The sequence below is a fragment of the Pinus tabuliformis genome, chromosome 1_2 (genome assembly GCF_031772625.1).
Source record: "Pinus tabuliformis cultivar Carrire ecotype Pingquan chromosome 1_2, CPIR1, whole genome shotgun sequence".
NCBI lineage: Eukaryota > Viridiplantae > Streptophyta > Pinopsida > Pinales > Pinaceae > Pinus > Pinus tabuliformis.
The window spans coordinates 1,339,215,924-1,339,239,331 of record NC_142298.1 but is presented as its reverse complement, the minus strand read 5'-3'; positions in this window follow the sequence as shown (position 1 = coordinate 1,339,239,331).

The window sequence follows — 23,408 nt, the reverse complement described above, 5'->3', positions numbered from 1 at the left end:
CCACTATATTCTTTTAACTAGAATTACATCACCGACATAACACTTTCTAAAAAAATAAAATTTTAACAATGGCATTCTCCAAGTGACAAATCGTCTCTCCAAACTCTTATGATAGATTGGCAGGTGGGCTCTCCAAACAATGCCAACATATCTCCGTTGGTATCGCCAACAACTCGGGTCCTCCAAATGATGGAAGATCGGTCCACAAAGTAGGATGGTTGGCTCTTCTACGACGCAACACCACCGCACTTCTACTGCGCTTGGTCTCTCCACACTCTGCTACTTTACTATATTCAATTACACCAAAGAGGTCGACTAATGGCTCTTTACTCTTGCACTCCAGCTCTAGAGCTCCACGACTTCAATGCTTAACCATGGCTGGATCTCCAACGTTGAAAGCCTAGTAATGGTGAGAAGGCATGATTCCAGTAACAACTCGACAACAATGCTCACTCTGCATTGTTTGCATTGTCATAGCAGGAGACACACTAATATAATCTCCTCTGTGCTTCCAGAAGACCCAACTGTAGCATATTCACGTCGGTTCACCATGATCTGGTTCTGCCCTCCACAGGTCACGCAACCTAATAGGCAGGCCAAATGCGAAGGAGGCAACAACCAGCATCCACACCAGTTCCGCAATTTGCATATATAGATGGATTCATCTACAACCGAGACAACCCTCTCCTGCTCAATTAGTTAGTCCTCAGCTTTTGGCATCACCATTCCGGTCTTGAAGCGAGACGGATCCACCGCGATTAACCACTGCAGCTTGGATTGATCCACTACAGCCTCACCATGCCTCCATTATGCTACCGCTCGTCCAACGGCCTCTGCACACCACAAACCTAATGCTCCACAACATCGGAATCCTTATCTCAATTGTAGATTCCTCAAATATTCGACAATCAGATGGACACTGGCTCAGTCAAATTTTTGACCGAGCCAGTGTTCGTCCGATTGCCAAATATTCGGGGAATCGGCAATTGAGATAAGCTCAGGGCCATAACACACCAGCATGCAGCTTCACCTCGCAGCTCCAACACGTAGCTCCACCATGCAACTCCAACACGCAGACCACACCTCACTGCTCCACACCCCTCTACAGTATGCACAACTTCACACCACTTACATACAACAAAATACATTTCAAACTTTGACCAAATGATCTTTGACAGTATGTTAAAAGTATTGGTAGTTCACTAGGCCGACTTAGCAGCAATCATGAATATGAACAACAGACAACAATGTTACACAACGAGGATGGGACAATGGGTAAAAAAAATTCATGTTTTAGAAATCTAAAGGACAACCACCCATGATAACCATCACCTAACAATATTGCCTATATGGTTGAAAGTTTATAAAATCTCATTCATTGAAAATCTTTTTATTTGGTGTGTTGTAGATACTTTGGGAATCATTATCTCTGTATGTATAAGGGTGGATATTTTATTCAAGAAACAAAAAATAATTAAAGAAAAAACAAAAGTGAGTGTTATTCTCATAATAACTATAAGTGCTAGTTTAATAATTGTTTATCTATACGCCTACAGTGTAGGAGGATACGAGCAATATGAGAACAAGTCCCATCACCAACTCGGGCCTCTAGAGAGAGTCTACTCATTAGTGTTTAGGTAAGTCTTCTTCATCTCTGCTCCTATTAATTTTTTATACTTCAGCTCTTTCTATTTTCCTTTCAATTCTGAAATGAGAAGGTATTCTTTTGGCAATTTTCATTAATCTTCTATAATTATTATTATGCAAAAATGTTTTTATGGTTTGAAAATTTACCCAGCTATTATTGCTAGGCGGCTTATGGTTTGAAAAAATGTGTTATTTATTTTTTAAGCCAGTTTTACAGTTTTAATGTTCATTTAATGAGTTTTAATGGAAATCCTTGCAAGTTTTTTCTTTATAGGTTATGAATCCACAACATGTATCATAGATTTTAAAGGGTTATTGTTGAGGGACTAAGTCCCCTAGGGTTTTGGCTCAACACCCTAGAAGAGCGAGGGGTTATCTATAGTAAAAGACAAGCATTCCATGCAAACATGATACTTAAATAAGTAAACTATGCAAAGAGAGGTGCACCTAGGGGTCCTTTGTTTGGGTAGATCCAGCGAGGGTCCAAACCCTCTTGGACTTTCTCTCGATCCTTGAACCTACAAAACAACCAATTCAACGAAGCATAGCAATATATGGACAAAGTATCATATATAAATCAACTTCATAACTTATTAAAAGATGGTTAGCTATACATTGAAATAATTATTCATATGTAAACCATAACAATAACATCATATGCAAAGAAGATTGATTTTAGGAACAAGACAAATGTTTCTTTATTGCAGATAACTAAAACAAAGCAAGGAATGATATCACATGATTTTTCCTCTTGCTGGCTCCAAGCGGAACCGTCCTCCAGGTCTGTCCAATCCCAAGTCTTCAAAAGGATCCTTCCATGACTCACACAAGGATATCTCAACTAGTGAAATGACATCATAACTCAAGGAAACAAGGGTTTCCTGTAGTGGGGGAAGTGCTGGAAGCACAGGGATCTTCATACTTGATCAGGGATAATCTCAACAGAGTAATTCTCTATCTTCTCTCCTCCTTAAGGCCCTCCCATTGAAGCCTTTTTATACTTCTCCCAAAGTAGTTTTTTAGTTGGGAATTTGTTCGGAACAGTTGGGCCACGGGCACTAATAGGTAATAAACATGTAAAACAAGTGATCTCCGCCCGAAATTAAGGAGATTTGATTTTTTTTAAGCGTTTTAAGACATATACACGGGTTGGGTATACACTGACCCGCGTACACACGTGTTTAGATCAAGGGCAATGTCGCGTACAGGGAGTAAAACACTGTTTTTTTAAGTATTTGGACCAAGTCTGGAAGGAGGGGTTTCCCTAGGACATAAATGCAACATCACAAATATCAAGGGTGAGATTTGGAGCTATAACAGATTCCCCCTAATATATGAGGTCAGAAGGGGTACATGATGGCCGAAATGTATTAAGTACATGGAAAGGAAACCTGTCAAAAACTAAGAAGGGCTTCACTAGATTTCAACCTGCCAAGCCACAAAAGGAGATCAGAAAGAAACACTTTTTGAGGCGGGCATACCCATGCTCAGAGAAAGTAAAGCATGTCTGCATATCAAGTACAAGTGGATCCACTAAGTATATAAGTATAGAAAACGGTAAATACATAATGGATCATCTGATCACAATCGAACAAGTACGTGTCTGAATATCACATATAAGAAGACCAATGAAGCTAAAAGATGAAGCTGATCACTGATGTCAAAAACTGATCCCAATAGTACCAAGTGAACATGATGGAATAAGATGGTACTATGCTGCAAACTCGGGTGCCAACATATATAATGTCTCCATGAATGATTGCAACATATAAGGTGGAAAGGTATCAACTAGTAGCAATAGGAGCAACTGTCAAGTGAACCAATGAATGCTGATGCAACCTGAGGTCTTCACCGACCACTGTGGTACATTTCTACACAATGGGAATGAATGAGCTAAATTCGACCATGTGAGAAATTGTTTGATCACCAGTAATTGATGTATACCGTTAACAAACACGAGACTAATCACCGATAATGATAATGAGAGTCAAGGTACCCTAGTACAATCTAACAAGTGTGAATAAATGATCTGAAGTCGAACACCTGGAAGAATCTATCGATCAGGAGATAATGATGGTTTCCCACTGTTGATAGTGAAGGATCTACCACTAATGACTGCAAACCCCAAGGTACTGCCAAATGGACTCTAGACCTTTGCCCCAGAGCAATGAGTCGTAGTCGATAGGGAAAGATATACTAGAAGGAAGGCATTAAGGCATCCTTCATCAATCTAGCACGAGTGTAACCCACAGGCCAATAATGTGGAAGCAATCAGACGAAAAAGATGTAGTAACCCAACTGAAGCACGTTTCTTGCGTATACAAGATGTAGCTAGTGCATGACAAAAACCCTCTGAACCAACCAATAATGAAAGCTGACACAAAGGTGAGTTATCCATAAATAGGGTCAAATGGAAACCAAGGTATTGCACAAATCCCAATGTGTGATAATGTAAGTTGACGTCGAACACAAGGGAAACCACTCAGTCAAATACCCATGATACTGATCAATGCTGAGCACAAAGTGACCTATCAATAATGAAAATAGGGCCAGGGTGCAGCTCTAGGCCTGTCCTCAGAGCAAGATGTCGTCATCGATAAGGACAAGACCCGCCATCAAGAAGTCAATGGAGACCTTCTCAAACCGGCACGAGTAAAGGACCAATATAACTGATGTGATGATATACAAGACACTGACAATCAGGGATGGCTGATTGAAAAATAAGTCAAGAGACATTGCAGAGAGGCTGACTCAGGCTTACTTCCCTTGAACAAAAGCGCGACTCAAATGATGACTTTGTGGCAGCATATGATAACTTTGTATAAGCTCGTCACGCAGGTGGCGCGAACGAACTCTCCATATGATTGGAAGAGATAACCAATCAGAGGAGGACTGACTCAATAACAAGGTTAAGGCATACCTAAGCCAAGCTAAATCCCACCCAAATGGAGGAGACACTTTGTTTGAGTGCTTTGTTCAAGGGCGACACGACTCTAGCTGCCAACAATAAATGGAAATATTGTCCCATTTCCGCTCCTTTTGGAATATATAATTTTTTTTGTCTTTTTCATTAAGCTTGAAAAAGAATAAAAGAATACTATAATACAGTGAAAAGAACGAGTGTCGGTGAAGCAGATGATCTAGTTCCTGGGATTGGAACAATCCTATGCTCAATGCAGGGAGGCAAAAACTGGTCAAAGACACTCAAAGGTATGTTCCTTCCATGGGTCATAGTGTGTCAAGTTGCAGAAGTTAAGGGAGTGCAAGGTTGATTTTGTAGATGACTTGGTCAAAATTTGGCTTAAACACGAGTCCAAGTGAAGTCGGCTAAAGGCCAAAAAGTGCAAATAGTCAATATGCAATGCAGTAGTACAACTCAACACGAAGGAGCCTCTAGGGTATAAGGCCAGAACGAAGCGAAGAAGCAAAGAGGAATGAGTCTTCAATGCACAAGTCATGGCGGGACTAAAGAGGACTCTCGAGCCTAAGGACAATGAATCAGCATGGGTGCCAAGTGACAACAAGGTACTATCTAGGGCACTCATGATAAGGTAGGCTCTACCACACAAGTCATGATACTTCTAAGCAATGAGAAGGTTCTGCACCATAACTTGGTGGGGTCGATCCTAAGGCCAAAATGGGAAAGGAAACTGATAAGTGCACAGTGCAGGTGGAAAAACCTAACCTATATGCCAGTTTCGAGAACCAATACCTGTCAGAACGGATCAACCATAAAAATTTCCAAAGAAGAAATCTTCCAAGTTCTGTAAACATAAAAGGAACACTAGACAAGAAGTTAATACATCCCACATATAAACTTCATATAAAATCTTGTGTTATAGAATACAAAACTTGAAAATGCGTACCTTATATATACAATATGGTACAGGGAACCACGCAACCTTGCGGCTTACACATAATAGTTCTTCTAGACAAACCCCTTGTAGGGCTCAGGCCAAGGACTCCTTTGGTAGTCAAAACTCATGGCTTCAAAGAGTTCCTCCTATGATGGCAAATCAAATTCCAAGAAATCATGAGAACTAAAAGGATCAAAAGAGGGAAATAAAGGGTACCATGTCCTTATAGGAAGAATCTCTCGGTTAACTGCTAGGAACAAGTCCCAAGAAGGAGAATAATAAGTCAAAGGATCCTTCTCAGAAGCAATTGAACATTGAGGATTCAATGCCACATAATTTACTCGTGGTGGGGTAGAGTCTATTTGAACACTTGGAACAAACCAAGGGGTATTTTGCAGTAAATTCGACTTAGGGTGGTAATTATCAGATGCAAGCTGATCAATAGTGACAATATTCCCTTTACGAGAAAAACACATCACTCGAAAGAGTGAAGACACCACAACATTGACAGCATAGACATAATCATGCCCAAGTAGCATATTAAAATCTAAAGGGCTATCAACCACCATCATATCGATTAAGACAGTCTTCCCACCTAAAGTAATAGGCAATTGAGGAAGAACACCCATAGATTCACCAGGTCTTCTATCATAGGCTAACAACTGACTCTGAGCTGTCAACAACTTTGGGGAACCCAAAGCTTTCCAAGTCAAAGAGGATATAATACTTGCAGAGGATCCTTCATCCACCATACATTAATAGACGTTTGTGGAATTAACTCTAACCTTTATTTGGAAAGGTGTAGCGGAAGGAAGACGAGGCTCGACAAGACTATCCCAATCAAAGGAGACACTCCTAGAACTTGGAGGGGGAACATTCGAAGCAACCAGAATGCCCCCTATATCAGAAGACTCTGTACTAGAAATCAAACAGACTCTTTTGTTAGGCATTTCACCCCCCAAAAGAGGAGTGTAATCAGCCATAGATTGCACTAGCTCAACCACATTATCGACCAATGGTTGATGGGACTGTTGGGAAACCATATCAGATTGAGGAGTAGAAGAACTTTCAGACTCGGACCATATCCTTTGTACCTCTGGAATACCAGGGCACAAATGAGTAAGATGGTCTCCCTTGCATATCTTACAAGGGAACTTAGGTTTAAAACTTCTACGTCCAAGTTTCTTATCAACATCCATTCCACCAACATGACTAGCAGTGGTTTGCGGAGAGTCCCGAACATGACTTGCAGAGGTCAGTGACTCTTTGCTAGTATGACTTAAATTGACTAGACTTATGCCCCCAGCATGACCTGCAGCGGCTAAAGGCTCATCTTCAACATGACTAGTAGAGGTTGATGATGAGGTGCTAGTATGACTCGTAGTGACTAGACTTGTGCCCCCAGCATGACTTGCAGCGGCTGAAGGCTCATCTTCAACATGACTTGCAGAGGTTGATGATGAATTGCTAGTATGAATCATAGTGACTAGACTTGCGCCCCCAGCATGACTTGCAGTCACTAAAGGCTCATCTTCAACATGACTAGTAGAGGTTGATGATGAATGGATAGGATTATTCTTCTTCTTAGTCTTCCTCTTTCTCCTCTTTTTAGATTTCTTATTACAAGAAGGAGGAGAAAGAGAAATCCTAGATTTTTCTTTGAAAGAGGAGGAACAATTAACATCCATGTGATGCCCTTGAAATAAAGCATTCATCTGAGAAGCTTCAAGAACATCTGGAATATTCAGAGTGGACCACAACCAAACTGGTAGTACAACATTCAATCTAGGAATATTCAAAGTGGCCATCAAGGGAGTACCAATGTTTCCAAAGAAAGGAAAAGCATAAGGATCCCCTTTTGGGAGGGTACCTTGGTTGGTTTCCACGGGAATATGGGCCATATCTAACTTATTCGCAGATCCTTCCCTTATGGGAATGTACAAATGACTTTTCAAGGAAGATAGACACATAATCAAAACCTTTGCCCTTGAGGAGGAAACTCCACAACTTTCGAAAAAGAGTCTTTTGAGATCAACGGAGTGGTAAGTCAATCACTCAGAATCTAAAATCCAAAAGTGACTAGACAAAAATACCTAAAGCCAACTATATACAAGGAGAAAAGAGCACTCAACTATAAGGTCCCTAAAAGAATTCAGCCATTCAAAAAACATTCAAGTATTTCCGCTCAGTGTGATGAGGACCAAACACCAAAATACAAGAAAGTGAAGTAGGGGCCTTCCGAAGATAGTCTGGGATAATGACGGCCCAGGCCTACAAATGAAGGTATCAGAGGAAGTTACGCTGACCTCCAAACAACACCTTGTTCCGGTGCAAGCCCCCGAGCCTCGCAAGAGTGCCCTCCAGAAGTACTGCTAAGAGTGATACAACGTCGACCTTAGGTGCCACGGGATTCCCCTCCACAGCCACCTATGTAGATCCCTAGGATAAGCAACTAAGGTTACCAACTCATGTTAGAAGCCAGGCAGAATAGTCTTGAGGTAAGATTCGACAAGTAGGAGAGGGGGTATCTCTCTTCCTTATCTTCAAAAACCCTCATGCTTAACTCCTAGATCCGAAGCTTTCCTGGTCTCCCTAACGCTATTGGATTTTCACTCTTTATTCAGACTTATATGTTTGACAGTTTAAAGTGGCCTTGGAGAGTTTTCTCTCCACTCACCTAATCCAAGGCCCTAAATATCCTAAAACTCATTGGTATGTCTAAATTGACAATATAAACAAATTCTAGTATTTTGTAATTATCGTTTTATTTTAAAGGTTGTTCTTTTTAAGTCGAAGGGACAAAACGGAAGTGAAACTAATGATGTGTGTATGACTCAATCAGAATCAATGAAAAAGTAACTACATGAATGCAATCATTTTTCCTTCGATGAAAAGAGAATTCTATGTGGGTTCTACGAAACTCCTAAAAAACAAAATACTTTTTTCTTTTCTTTTCTTGCAACACACTTCACACTCACAAAAAGATTACTAATGCTTTAACCATGCAAACTATCCTAATGCAAGGTGTAATGAAGATGCAAGAATTTAAGATTACTCTAAAGCAAAGAATGAAAGAAAATTGTTTATCGCTTCTAATTAGCCACCTTAGATGTTCAGATAGAATATAAGTTCCTAATGCTAATTTTCGTCCAAACACTAAAAACAAATCTTAAGACAAACAAAATGCACTCTCATTCACAAAAAGAAACCAAATCAAAACAAGGCAAAATAAAGCAAAAACCAAGTTTTTCAAGAAGTTTTCTTTTTCATAAAAGAAAAAACATAACTTTTCAAAAGTGCTCCAAATACTATTGAATACTTTGAGACTCAAAAATAGAGAACAAAAACACTTTGCAAGTTATCAACTCAGAATGGGCGAAAACTCAACAAAATAAGTGCTTCAAGATGCCCTGAAAGACCAAAAAGCAGCAAAAAAAAAGCTTGGAGACAATGATCAAAAGACCAAGAAAGACAACTTTCAAAATCGTCAATCAACAACTTTCAAAAAGTGAGAAAAGCCAATGGCCACAAGATGCCATTTTGACACAAAGAAAAAGATCATAAAGATAAAGTTTGTCGCAAAGATTGAAACTATTCTTTCTGCTCTGGAAGACCAGAACAACGAATATTTTCAAAAAGAAATCTCGTGTGCTCAAACACAAATGATGACACTTGAAAAAAAAAAACAAGACCAAAACTTTCCACCACAACAGAGAATTCAAAACCGTAAACTTGCTGCAAAACCAAAGACTGATACCAAAACTTGACTGCTCAGGAAATACTCAGACCAACAAACAAATCTTCTGAGATAGGAAGACTTGAAAAAATCTTGGAAAATTAGGGTATACGCGACTGTTTCAATACACAGTTACATGTATACACAGTTCAACCCAAAGAAACCTGCGTATACGCGGGTTCATATGGGGAAACTTTCGTACATACACCATTGTAACTTGACAAAACTGCGTATATTACAATTCACAAGAAAAAACAAAAAAGAGGTCTGAAGAAACTACTCAGACTTAAAGTCCGAGTTCCTACAGGAACAGAAAAATCAGTTACAGCAAGAAAACAAATAGCTGAGCCCTGGTCAGCTTAAATTAACCCAAACTAGGAACAACAATCCTTAGTGGAGTCACCAATTCTGTTGAGGGACTAAGTCCCCTAGGGTTTTGGGTCAACACCCTAGTAGAGCGAGGGGTTATCTACAAAAAATACAAGCATTCCATGCAGACATGATACTTAAATAAGAAAACTACGCAAAGAGAGGTGCACTTAGGGGTCCTTTGTTCGGGTAGATCTAGCCAAGGTCCAAACCCTCTTGGAGTTCCTCTTGATCCTTGAACCTGCAAAACAGCTAATTCAAAGAAGCATAGCAATCTATGGACAAAGTATCATATAGAAATCAGCTTCATAACTTATTGAAAGATGGTTAGTTATACATTGAAACAATTATTCATATGTAAACCATAACAATAACATCATATTCATAAAAAAATTGATTTTGGGAACAAGACAATTGTTTCTTTATTGCAGATAACTAAAACAAAGCAAGGAATGATATCACATGAATCTTCCTCTTGCTGGCTCCAAGTGGAATCGTCCTCCGGGTCCATCCAATCCCAAGTCTTCAAAAGGCTCCTTCCATGACTCACACAAGGATATCTCAACTAGTGAAATGACATCATAACTCAAGGAAACAAGGGTTTCCTGTAGTGGGGGAAGTGCTGGAAGCACAGGGATCTTCAGACTTGATCAGGGATAATCTCAGCAGATTAATTCTCTCTCTTCTCTCCTCCTTAAGGCCCTCCCATTGAAACCTTTTTATACTTCTCCCAAAGTAGTTTTTTAGCTGGGAATTCATTGGGAATAGTTGGGCACGGGCATTAATAGGTAATCAAAAAGTAAAAATCATGATCTATGCCCAAAATTAAGGAGATTTTTTTTTTTTTTTTTTAGTTTTTTAAGACATATACGGGGGTTGGGTATACACTGACCTGTGTACACACGCGTTTAGCTCGGCAATATCGCGTACAGAGAGTAAAACACTATTTTTTAAAGTATTTGGACCAAGTGTGGAAGGAGGGGTTGCCCTAGGCCATAAATGTAGCATCGCAAATATCAAGAGTGAGATTTGAAGCTATAACAGTTATGAATTAGGTATCATATATTTTAAAGTTTCTTGAATCCTTAATATGCAGTGTGGGGTTTCGTTTTGCATAATGAGGGTTACATTTGAATAGTTAGGGTTTTTTATCTGTCTTTGTAATTTATTATGAATATTGTATTGCTTTATATTTTATTAGAGGTTTACTAATGGTTAGAAGAATTGTTGGGATAGATTTATTAAGATAATTAGATGATATTTACTGTTGTGTGAAATAAAATGGATTGACAGTGAAATTTTGATTTTATGTGGAGTAAAAACTTAATTTTCTGTAAAAGGAATAAATTTATGTTTGAAATAAATAAATTACAATTAATTCCATGTGGAAGAAATATATTTATGTTATCTAGAGGTTTTAAGTCACAGTTAATAATTCCATGTTTTGCCATGTTTAAAGTTAGATGCCATAATCGACTTCCTATCTATGTATCCCTTCTCTTTTAGTTTTATAATATTTTTCATTGATTTTTAAGATTGATGATGGATGTGAAATATGATATAGATACACAATGTTTTTTCACTTTTTTGTTTGATTGATTTTATATAGATAAATGTGAGTTTCAAAAAAATGAAATGTCCACCATACTTTACTGATTAGTTTATATAGGATTATAAACCTCAACAACAATCATAGTAATTCTAAAATTTTGGCCATATCTTTTCTTTCAGAAAAAAATCCAATTGATTTGAAATATGGTATACATGAATCTAGCAATAATTTTACCGAAAGTTTGTCTAAATGAATCTAGCAATTGTTTTACCCATAATTTGTTTGAACTGGGATTTTCGAGTGTATTCTTGGAATATGGACATGGGTGCATTTGTATTTTTGTGTTTTAGCCAGCAGAAGATTCTTTTTGTTATTTGCATTTATGTTTTATAGAGATTTTCGATTGTATTCTTGGCACGTCTACATAGGGATTTATGAGTGTATTATCGGCATATAGACATGAGTGCATTTGCATTTTTGTGTTTTACCCAGTAGAAGATCATTTTTGTTATTTGCATTTGTGTTTTATAGAGTAGAAGATTATTTTTTTCCATTATAGTAACAAATTACACAAAGAAATTTACAAAGATGAAGCATTGTCATCATAAATAAACCTTCCATGGATCAAACTATCAACTCAACTACTTTTTCATGGATCAAATTATCAACTCAACTACTTTTTCCTTGATCATCTTATCAACTCAACTACTTTTTCCTTGATCATCTTATCAACTGAACTACTTTTTCCTTGATCATCTTAGAATCCGCTGGTTGTATTTAAAGTTCTATATATTGGATTCCCCTTTTTCAAATGATTCCTTGTTTGTCATTATAATAACAAATTCTACAAAGAAATTTAAAATAATGTACTTGCTAAATAAAACTATCATCATAAAAATAATTATGATTTATGATAAACTTTTTATGGATCAAATTAGCTATGATTCCTTAGAACATATTAGAATCACCATGCATGCTTGAATGTTAGAAATAGATCATGGTTGGCTTTAAAGTTGTGTGAATTATTTCGTTAAAATGTTTTTTTCCATTTCTTTCCTACCACGGGCATGAGGTTTTTCTTTCTTTTTAAATCTTAAATACAATAAGAAAATAATAAACTCTCACTTGATCTTTATTACATATTCCAATATATTTCAAAAAAATATTTCACTTTTACATCACTTTTCTCCTAGATTTCCAAGATATTCATAATTCAACAACAATTAGCCTTCATTACAAAATTATGTATACAATGGATAATTAAAATATTATTACATCATCAATACTTATAATTATGGAGAAAAGAACAGTCGCACCTCATTAGCCAAAAAACTGAAAAACGTTTTGCAAAAATGGGACGAAATAAAAAACAGAGTTGGATCATATCATTATATGGCATTTAATCGATTGTTATACGTTGTGCTCCTACTATTGTTATACGTTGTGCTCCTAAAAACACCAAGTTTTTTTGGTTTTGTATTATGTTCATAACATTTTTACTTTACTTATTTATTCTGTTAAATTATAGTTAAAAAAACAATTTTAGATGGTTATAATTTATTGATTGGTTTTCTATAAAGTAATTTATTCTGTTAAATTATTGTTAATTTTTTTTAAATAGTTATATATTATTTATTACTTTTCTATATATATATAGATATATTTTAATTTTTATTCATTTATATTATAATATAATATAAAATATAATATTTTATACTTTATCCATTTTCATTATACTTTTTATTATTTTATTTTTGGTTCATTACACTATTTTTTGTACTAAATGTATTGCTATACAATTGTGTTTTTAGGGGCATTTAAAGATTTTTTTGTGGGTTTTTAAAGAGCATTGCATATCATCACCAAATAAAATAAGTAGTAATAGCATAATCACATTTACTAATGTGGTATTAAACATTGGGGTTTTTAATACTAAGGTTTTTGATATTGAAATATATTGGGTTTAATTTATTACTATTACTAATTATCATTGTGAACAATAAAATTTGAGTCCATAATTAATAGTAACGGTAAAAAGTTAATCATAATATAAAGTTGATAATAAGAAAATAATAATAATTCTATAAAAAAAATATTTATATTTATACCTTTAAAAATGTTAAAGTTAATTATTGTAGATAGAGCTAATGCAATTATTATAAAGTGAAATTATTATAAATTTAATAACATTAATATCAGATATCATTTTTGGATTCAACTGCGTTAAGTAAGTCATTCAAACGTATGACCATTTCCATGAGAGGTAGTCGTAACTGACTAATTTCTCATGATTTTTTTTTGAATAGTTCACTTAGCACTCATTGCATCGGGTGATGCTCACAGGGGTGAAGAAGTGGGATTGAAACTAGTGAAATGTGGAGAACGAATCACATAGCATCAATCATCACTTTCGGGGCTTGCACCCGGTAACCAGGACTTCCCAGGAGGTCACCCATCCCAGAACTCCTCTGGCTCAAGCGCGCTTAACTGTGGAGTTTTTCCCCACAATCAAGCCCACTTAACTTGCTACCCCATTTGCAAAACCTTAGCAAGTATTGTGCCTCATGAACCGTTCAAGTAGAGATCCCTTGACTCTTTTTGAATTTAAGTATGGGGGATTTACGCAGGCAAACAATCGTGGTGCAACATTGCATTGTGACAAACATTGTCTCCATATGAAAATCAACCATGGTCTAAAATTGTCCAATGTCATAATGTGAAAATTATTGTCTCGTTATGAAAATCACCCTTAGTAAACCATGGTGAACCATAATTATTTTAGGGTTTAGAATATTTATCTTAGGGTTTGTATACCTTTTATTTATCATATTAATCCCTTTGGGTTTAATATTATTATAACGCAATAATTACTGGGGTTTATAAATATGGTTAACCTTATAATAACCAATAATATTAAGGTTAATATTATTATTATTATTATAATTTCTAGGGTTTATAATCATGGTCAACCTTAATGTGAAAATATTATTAAAAATAATAAATAATAATGTTATTAATCTTTATTATACTAATATAATATTTATAATACCTATGGTTTTTAGTATTAGTCCTTTGGGTTTATAATATTAATCATTGGCTTTAATATAAATCCCTAGGGTTTATAATCATGGTAGCCCATGGTCCAACGTCACATTCTGACAAAGATTTTCTCAAAATGAAAATCACCTATGGTGCAACGTCACATTGTGACAAAGATTGTCTCCATATGAAAATCATCCTTGGGAAACCATGGTGAACCGTGATTATTTTAGCGTTTATAATATTTATCTTATGGTTTATATATCTTGTGTTTACAATATTAATCTCTTGGGTTTAATATTATTACCTTGGTTTTATAATCCCTAGGGTTTTTAGTATTAGTCCTGTTAGTGTCAGTATCTACATACTTCCATCAAGGATCAAAATTCGCTCTTTGAATTTTCATTTTAGGGGTCCCATACTAAAAATTTTGCATCATTCCATTAGGTCATGTCAAACTAATCCACTGATGGTTGTCCTCTCTTCAGAAAATCTAAATTTTTCCCTCATAGAGTATACTTGCTGATCCTTCTTCAGGTTGTCTTCAGTTATGGTTTCATGGTCAATCTGCAATCATCATTTCATTAGGTCTTAGGGTTTCATCACCAAGGTCAAGAGCCTAATTTAAAGTGTAAATAAAGGTCAGCAAGGGTATGAGGATGATCAATAAATCAAGCATGATGGCTTGTAAGTCATAGCTACTGAATTATTATCTTTTAACCTAATGTAATTTTCACCTCAAAAACATGTTTTTGAGGTGAAAACAGAGTATTTTAAGTTTATTTGTATTTCATATGTAATTTTAAGTCACTATATGTAATAATTGATCTCAGCTGCACTAGAGCATCTCTCCTTGCTGTAAGACAAAGAAACACTGCAAAAATCAAGTCAAATTGAGCATTTATCAATCTGGAAAGACACAAAGAAGAAAAGGGCATTAAAACAGAGTTTTGAAGAAGGACAAGAAACATTAGAAAAGTGGGTTTTTCAAGTGAAAAATCAAAATCTACTCCTATTTAAGCCCTCACATTTCATTTTCAAATTCATTATCTTCATTTGCTAAGCAAGGAGTCAAAAGGTGAGAAAAAAAGGGCAAGCTTGAGTGAGTTTTGAGTGAAGGAAGCTTGGCGTTGCATTTCTCGCGGAGTGGCACTGCGCTTCTGGGTAAGGTAGAGTGGCGTTGCGCTTCTGGAGACCGGCACTGCGCTTTTGGCTCGGCACTGCGCTTTTGGTAGAACTTCACAGTGCAAATTTACACAGGTGTTGCGACACTAGGGTGGTGCTGCGCTTCTAAGCGGTGGCACTGCGCTTTTGGCAGGAGAACTCAAAAACCCTCAAACCCTCAAAGAAACTCCAAATTGCTCTCTCCTTTCATCATTACAAGTAAGTGGCCATCCCTCACTTTGGTTTTGATTTGCAAATCCAATCTATAAGCATCATTTTCCATGTTTAATAAGAAACCCTAAAATCTCCCTAATGATGCCTAAACCCTAAATCCTCACTGTTCATCCTAGCACCTATCCCTACAGCTCTAAATTCCCCTATCCCTATTCCCCTATCACCTTATCCCTTTTTCCCTTTACCCCTATTCCATATCATTCCCATTCCATTTATCCCTCTTCCCCAAAAGAAAATTCTCAAGAAAACAAGCCCTCCCCCTCATTTCCTACTCCTCCATTCATTTCCTAGTCACAAGCTCATCTCCCATCCCCTCATTCCTAAAAACACTTCCACTCATTCCCTTCATACACCTCAACCTTGCAAACATGGACCAAGAGGACCGAGACTATGAGGAGGAGAACACAGACAGTGACACTTCAGCAGATAGAGCCAGGCAACTGAGAAAACCACACAAGGGAGGTAGGATTATCAGAGAAGAGCCATCAAACCTTAGGGAATTGTAGGCCTCTCAGTTAGCTGTCACATGTTTCAAATACCTTAGCTGCTATGAATTCTGTGAACAGGTAGAGAGAGTTCAATACCACCTGGAGCTCACTAGACTTTTTGCAGCCCATCTTCAGGACAACAGGGTGACTCTTGTTGGGGTAACATTCACCATCTCACCTTCCATCATTTCAGATGCCACCAAGATTCCTAATGTAGGGGAGAAATGGTTCAAGGGCCAGGACCTGGATGAGCACTATTATGAGCCTTATATCAAACCCCGGTACAGAAATGAGGTGAAGAGACTGTTTCCTTTCAGATTTCTTGAAAACAAATATGTCCCCATGATGAAAATCATCATGAAGTATTTCACTTGTGAGGGCAGATTCTCCAGGCTGTACACTTATCACATCAGGCTCCTCATGCATTTTACTAGGGTGAGGATGTTAAACCTCCCTTACTACTTGTTCAGGAGTATTGAGAAGATGGCTTATATTGTCCAAAGGAAGCCATACCCTCAGCACATGAGTAGTCTTTATCATTACTCCCTGATCAAGGTCATTGTGCTTCATCATCTCAGTCTCCTTAACATCTCTTGGGAGACCTTTATTTCTCATGATATCTTCAGGGGTCCTCAAATTCCTCCACCAGTGTCTCAAGAAGCAGGAGGACCTTCTAGCCAAGTGAAAATAGATGAGGAGGCCAAGGAGACAAGAACTACTGAGGTGCCCATTTACATGACATATCAGAGGGGCACAAGGAGATTATTTGTAGCAGATAGGCAAGTGTTTTCTCCACGAGATGTGGAAGGGACCTTGCCTTCTTCATCATCTCATAGGCAAATGCTAGCTCCATAGGATGTGGAAGGGGCTTTTCCTTCTTCATCGACACAGCAGGTACAGGTGCAACAACTGCACAAAGGGAAGGAAAAAATGCTAGAGCAGAGTTTGGATGATGAGGAGGAAATGGACTTTGACTTGACTGAGCATGACGAGCCAGAGCAGCGTTATACTCATCATGGAGTTGAAATCAGTGACTTAGAGGTTTAGGACGAAGAAACTATCAAAGACATCATCATAGGGAAAGGGAGGCTCAAGTGCAAGCTTTGTCGAATAATTTAGAGAGGGCCAAACATGTCATCACATACTTGGAGCAAGAAAAAAGGTAGTTGAGTCACAAACAAGTCCTCATGGAGCTGGAAATGTTCAGGGTAAAACGACAAAGTGGCAAAGAGGCACAAGTCACTTTGACTCCTATTGAGCAGGAGATTGAAGATGATAGGGAGACTTGGCTTGAAAGAGTCAACCTGCACCTTGAGAACATGATACGGAAGGCCAACAGAGACAATCATATGATCAGACACATGGCCTATCATTACAGGACCTGAAACAAGATTTGCAACGAGAGGGTTAGAAAGATGAAAGCTAGGCTAAGGCGGGCCTTGAAAGGCAAAAAGGAGGAGGATAGACTTAAGATGTTGGCTGAATCTTCCTTGGCTCATCAGAGCACTTGATGATGGTTCTTCTCACCAATTTTGGGTAAATTTGGAGCAAATTGTGTCATTTGCAAATTTTGGAATTTATTATAGAGAAAAACTGCCGAGAAGTGCAATGCCACAGGCGCTGCGATTTTCCTAGGGGCACCCAATGAAGAAATGGTTTGAATTTTTGGATTCAGAGTGATGAGGACATGCACCCTAGAAAGTTTCAAAGTTTTTGGGGCAGAACTGGTCCACCAAAAGGTCAAAATACATCCTAGAAATGACCTTTCTGCCACTTTTTGGACACACAGAAGCAATCTTGGGAGAATCCAGTTTTGAGGGGTTAAATGAGCTTCAAATGCTAAAATTCTATGTGTTTTAGAAACTAGACTTGAAGACCTTTCCAATGAGTTATCCTGGGCTCAATTTGGATGCCGGTAATGCCTCCAAAAGGGACCTGAAAGTGGCGCTGTGCTTCTGGCCAGTGGCGCTGCGCTTTTGGCAGTTTTGCTCAGGGTTGCTATTTTTCCAATTTTTGACTGTAATCATGGATTATCTCTCATGGTGGATGATTTACCATTGTAAATGATGACTTGGCATGTAATTATGATAGATAAATAGTAATAGAGGGTAGATTCATTGCTTTAGAAGTTAGTTTGAGCTCAAATGAATCAGTTTTTCACTTTTAGAGGCAAGTTGTTGAGATGCCTATATTCTTGTTTCTTGTTCAGCATTAGTTAGATTAGCTCGTCATCTTAGGGATTCGACCCCTGAGGATGGGAGGAGGTTGAATACATGTCTATATCTTCTTATTCTTTCTCTCGGTAGGGGGTTGGACTCAAATAGATGCTCAAACCTTGATTGTACACCTTTTGTAAGCAGTTTGGTAGGAGATTAATAAGAATTGCAGCTATTTTTATGGGATCCCTGTGGTATGGAGTTTTAGTACAGTTTCTTCTTATGTGATTATATTTTTATATGTTTTATGTATGACATTAATCATTTCATTGCTTCTAGTTGAATGTTTTCAAGTTTGATAGGAAGAATTCATTGCATCAGTGCTTTGCCTTGGGAAACCATTCACCATTTCATGTTTTCTGTAGTCTAGGAAGGATCCATGATTGTCACATGCCCTTCTTAGCTTCTCACCAGTCTTAAACATCTCACCCCATCAAGCCCTAGAGTGCTAAATCCTATTCCTACCTTGCCCCATTGAACACCCTGCAATTCTGACCTAGTTTCCCAGACCTAAATTGTCCAGCTCCTCCTGATCCGACAAAACCCCTTCAAAATCCAAATCAAAACTTCGTGCTACTATACCTAGCCTAATATCCTTTACCTGATCGAGTCATCTTGGCTGAGATCCTTATGGAGAGAGCCCCCTCCCGGCCTAGTAGGGTTAGCAACTTGGCTAAGCATGGTTTGTAGTTACCCTAGCATTGCCTTCCTTCAGCCTGAGGTTCAATCCAGGTGATAACAAGTCCCTTGGGTTTATAATATTAATCCTTCGCTTTACTATAAATCCCTAGGCTTTATAATTTTGGTCAACCATGCTCCAACATCACATTCTGAGAAATTTTTTTCTCAAAATGAAAATCAACCATGGCGCAACATCACATTGTGCAAAGATTGTCTCCATTTGAAAATTAATCATGGTCAGCCATGGTTCAACGTCGCATTGTGACAAATATTGCCTCAATATTAAAATCATCCTTGGTAAACCATAGTGACCCATGCTTATTTTAGTGTTTAGAATATTTATCTAAGGGTTTATATATCTTGGGTTTATATTTTTTTTTTTGTAAGCTAGGATGGTACTCTTTCTATTACTAGATCAACAGAACATTACATCATTTCAAAAATGTTGTAGCCCGCCCACATGGGGAAACCGGGTCAGAATTCCACCTATAGTTTTTTATTGCTGCCCAAAAATAGAAGGCCCACAATCTGGTAATCTTAGCTAAATAAACAAGGCAGTCCTGAGACTTACTAATGCTACTAGTCTGCACTACTTGCTTTTCTCTATCCATGACATGCAAAAAGCCATAACCAAAAAAACTATTAAAGTTTCTAAACATATCTTATGTCAAGCATTATCCATATCTGGTTGCTGGTTTGCTCCACTCGCTGGTTCTGGATGGTCCCTCTTCAGCATCTGTTGAATTGTATCCAGCTTCTCCTCCTGCCTCGCCATTGCTATGCGAATGAAGCTCAATTCTCTACGTATGTCAGGATTTCCTTGGGCCAACTCTACCATCTCCTTTGCCACTTGCTCAAGAGCCTTTGCCATCAGCCCCTTCATCACCCAATAGATATGCAGAGACTGTTTGAACAATGACATTCGCCCCCTGGTATGGCCAGGGTCATGGAGCAGAAACTCCCACTCTTCCATTTCCTCTGCAGATTGTTCCTGTAACGACTCCTCTTCCAGGTGCTGCATGATTCGTCGCACAGCAGGATTGGAGTTACGCTGATAAGCCTGTTCTGCCCTTCGAATCCTGTGACTCACTGTCCTCTTTTGCTTTTTATCCTTATTCTGGTCTTGCCTGGAGTTCTCCCCCTCATCCTGCTTCTTTTTATTCTGCCCTCGGCTTCTTTTCCGCACCGAGTCCCCTCCTCTGCTGGGGGTCCTTCCCCGTTTCCTCATACCATAGCGTCGGACCTTCACCCCCTGCGACACCGGATGATTCTCTTCCATCTGCGGATGTTCGTCGTCTGTAGAGCTATCCTGAGGATATGGTCGCTCCACCCCCTCGCCAGGAGCCAATTCCTCTTCAGAATCATCCTCGACGTCCCAGACCGTGAACGGTTGATCGTCCTTCAGAATTCCTTTGCCCTTCCGACTCTTATTCTCCGCATCTGCATTATACTGCTCCTCTGCTCCTCTAGATTTTTGCCTAGTTTCCATGTTACCCTTGACTCTGGCGCAAAAAGATCTCTGGTTTCCAATGGCTTTAGCTTCTCGATGCTGGCTCTCAATTGCATTCTCCGCACCTCCCCAAATTAGGAAAACGCAGAATAATTGTGCTTTCATCCTGCTTTGGTTATATAACGTTTTTCTGACCTCGAGGTACCTCCTTGGTTCACCTTTCGATTGCCGCCGGTAACTTTCCGATATGCCGTTGCCTTCGACCATCATTCCTTTATTAATTTCCTCTGTCCTGAGGTCTGACAGACCGTTCCCATCTCCTCTAATGTCTCGAGCATTAATTGCCTCACCTTGGATGTATTCCTGACCGTTCGCCCCTCCCGCCGTCGCTGTACTACCTCGTAACTTATGATCATATCCCCTGTAATCTATAATCATATCTTTTTCCTGACCCGATTGAACGATGTTCATAATTCGGGATCTCCACCTCCTTTTATTGTTCCAGCTCATTGATCCGTGTATTTCCATTTGTGGCTTGATCATGATCAGCCTTTATGATATCCGCCAACTCCTTCCACTCCCTATTCCCACACACGGCTCTCCACTGATTATCAACCGTGCTGCCACGCCCTCTACATCCCCAATTGGCCAGCCAATCCGCCGCCTGATTCCCTTTCCTTCGAACATGGTTTATTATTCTGTATTCAATTCGTTTTAAAAGGTCTGCAATTTCCTGAACAATGCCCGCAGTCCGCCAGCTATTAGTGACTTTCTCCCAACCTCGACCGTTGCTGAGCCTCTTCAGCATGTCCACCGCAATCTGCGAGTCTCCCGTGATTTCCAGATTAGTGTACCCATTTCTTACAGCGATCCGTAATCCTTGATGAAGAGCCCAGAATTCTGCTTCGTTATTTGTCATTTCTCCTCCCCAATCTGCGAATATCCACCTTACCTGGTTGTTGCTATCTCTGAAGATGCCACCAAAACCAGCTTCGCCCGGGTTCCCCTTCGAGGCCCCGTCGAAGTTTAGCTTAACGAAGTTATCTCTAGGATAACTGAATTTATCAGGGCTTTGAATCCTCATATCATGACGAGAAGTGTGCTTATGATGGACCATCTCAAATTTTAAATTTAATTTGCTCAGGATTCCTTGCTCAACCTGGTTTGCCTTCCAATCCTCTCCATCCCACTTATCAACCAAGATTGTTTCTCGCATTAACTCGACAGCTCGTCCCCAAATTATCTCTGGTTCCTTTGCAGAATTCTGGAATACCCTACGATTTCTCTCCTTCCAGACCATCCAGAGTATAAATCCAGAGATGAGATTCCACGCCCTTTTGACTACTCTGCATTGAAAGGCTTCCTTACTCCATTGAAAAACCAGTTCATTAAATTCCCTGGTGGCTGTTCCGGATTTGTTAAAAGTTCGTTTGGTGTTCGTCCACAGCTTCTTTGCAAACGGACAGTTGATCAACAGATGATCTCTGGTCTCTCCATCATTGTTACACAGACAACACCTCGATGGGCCATTGAAGCCCTTTTTCTGAATACGATCCCAGGTTAGGATCTTATTCTTAGAGGCCAGCCAGACGAAAATGGACACTTTCGGCCACCAATTATTCTCCCATATTGTTTTCCAATCCAAATTTCTTTCACCTCTGTTTTGAGTATCCATTAGGTAATAAGCCTCCTTAGTTGTAAACAAGCCTTTCATGGAATTCCCCCACCTGAGGATATCCTTTCCATTACGAGCTCTGATTTTCCTAGATCCAATTTCTTTCCTGTAGGCTTCTTGGAGGTCATGACTAAGCTCTCGGTCCCACTCCGCCGGGTCTATCCAAACTCTCCAGCCCTCTTCCAGGTCATTTGCTTTCCAGTAGTCTCTTACACAGGTTCTGTCTCCTTCAATTCTGCCCCGAATCTGGTGGAGGTTCTGAATTCTACTCAATCTTTCTTTCTGTTGCCACCTGTCTTCCCAGAAATTGGCCTCTTCGCCACCCCGAATCTCCCAGAAGGTATGTCTTTCAACCAGATCCCTGTTCTGACGAGCTAAGTCCCAGATTGTGGAGCCTTTGGGCGTTTCCTTCTGTCTTAAGATCTCGACCGGAGAGTCAGGCATTCTGTATTTTGTCTTCCATATGGTTTTCCAAAGATCATTTCCCCCTCTAAGCCATCGCCACCACAGTTTGGCTCCCAAAACTCTGTTGAGAATTTCTGGATCCCTCAACCCCAATCCACCTTTCTCCTTTCTTTCCGTCAGCTGACTCCAAGAAACTAATGCCCATTTCTTCTTTTGGTCAGACCCTCTCCATATGAAATTCCTTATGATTTCTCTGATCTTTGCACATACCCCTAAAGGGGCAGCCATAATCGATAAAGGGTAGATGGGGATGGCCTGGAGGACCGATTTTGCCAAAACTACTCTTCCAGCAATGTTTAAAACCCTGAAGGCCCAGTTTGCAACCTTGTTGCTCAGTTTATCCAGGACACCTTGCCAATTTTTCATCCTTTTAGAGGTAAAGTCCAATACATTGCCCAAATATTTCGTAGGTAATTCACCTCTCTTAAAACCCAGTAATCTAATGAGATGGGTTTTAACCTGATCCACTGTGTTGAATATGAAGATACAAGATTTATCTTTATTAATTTCCAAACCAGAAGCTTCCGCGAACAGGTCCAAGATTTTCCTGAGATACTTTACTTCTTTGACCGTTGGTTCTCCAAATAGCATAATATCATCAACAAATTGCTGATGAGTTAGAGGTAGGTTGTTTCCCCATATTTTAAGGCCTTTTATTCTGTTCGCTTCTCTTTCTTGCTTGATGAAGCGACCCAGGCCTTCAGCAGCTAGAATGAACAGAAACGGGGATAAAGGATCTCCCTGTCTAATTCCTCTAGAGGCATTAAAAGTTTTCGTGGGGGTTCCATTAACAAGAATAGAAAAGTGAGGGGAAGAAATCAGATTATGAATCCAT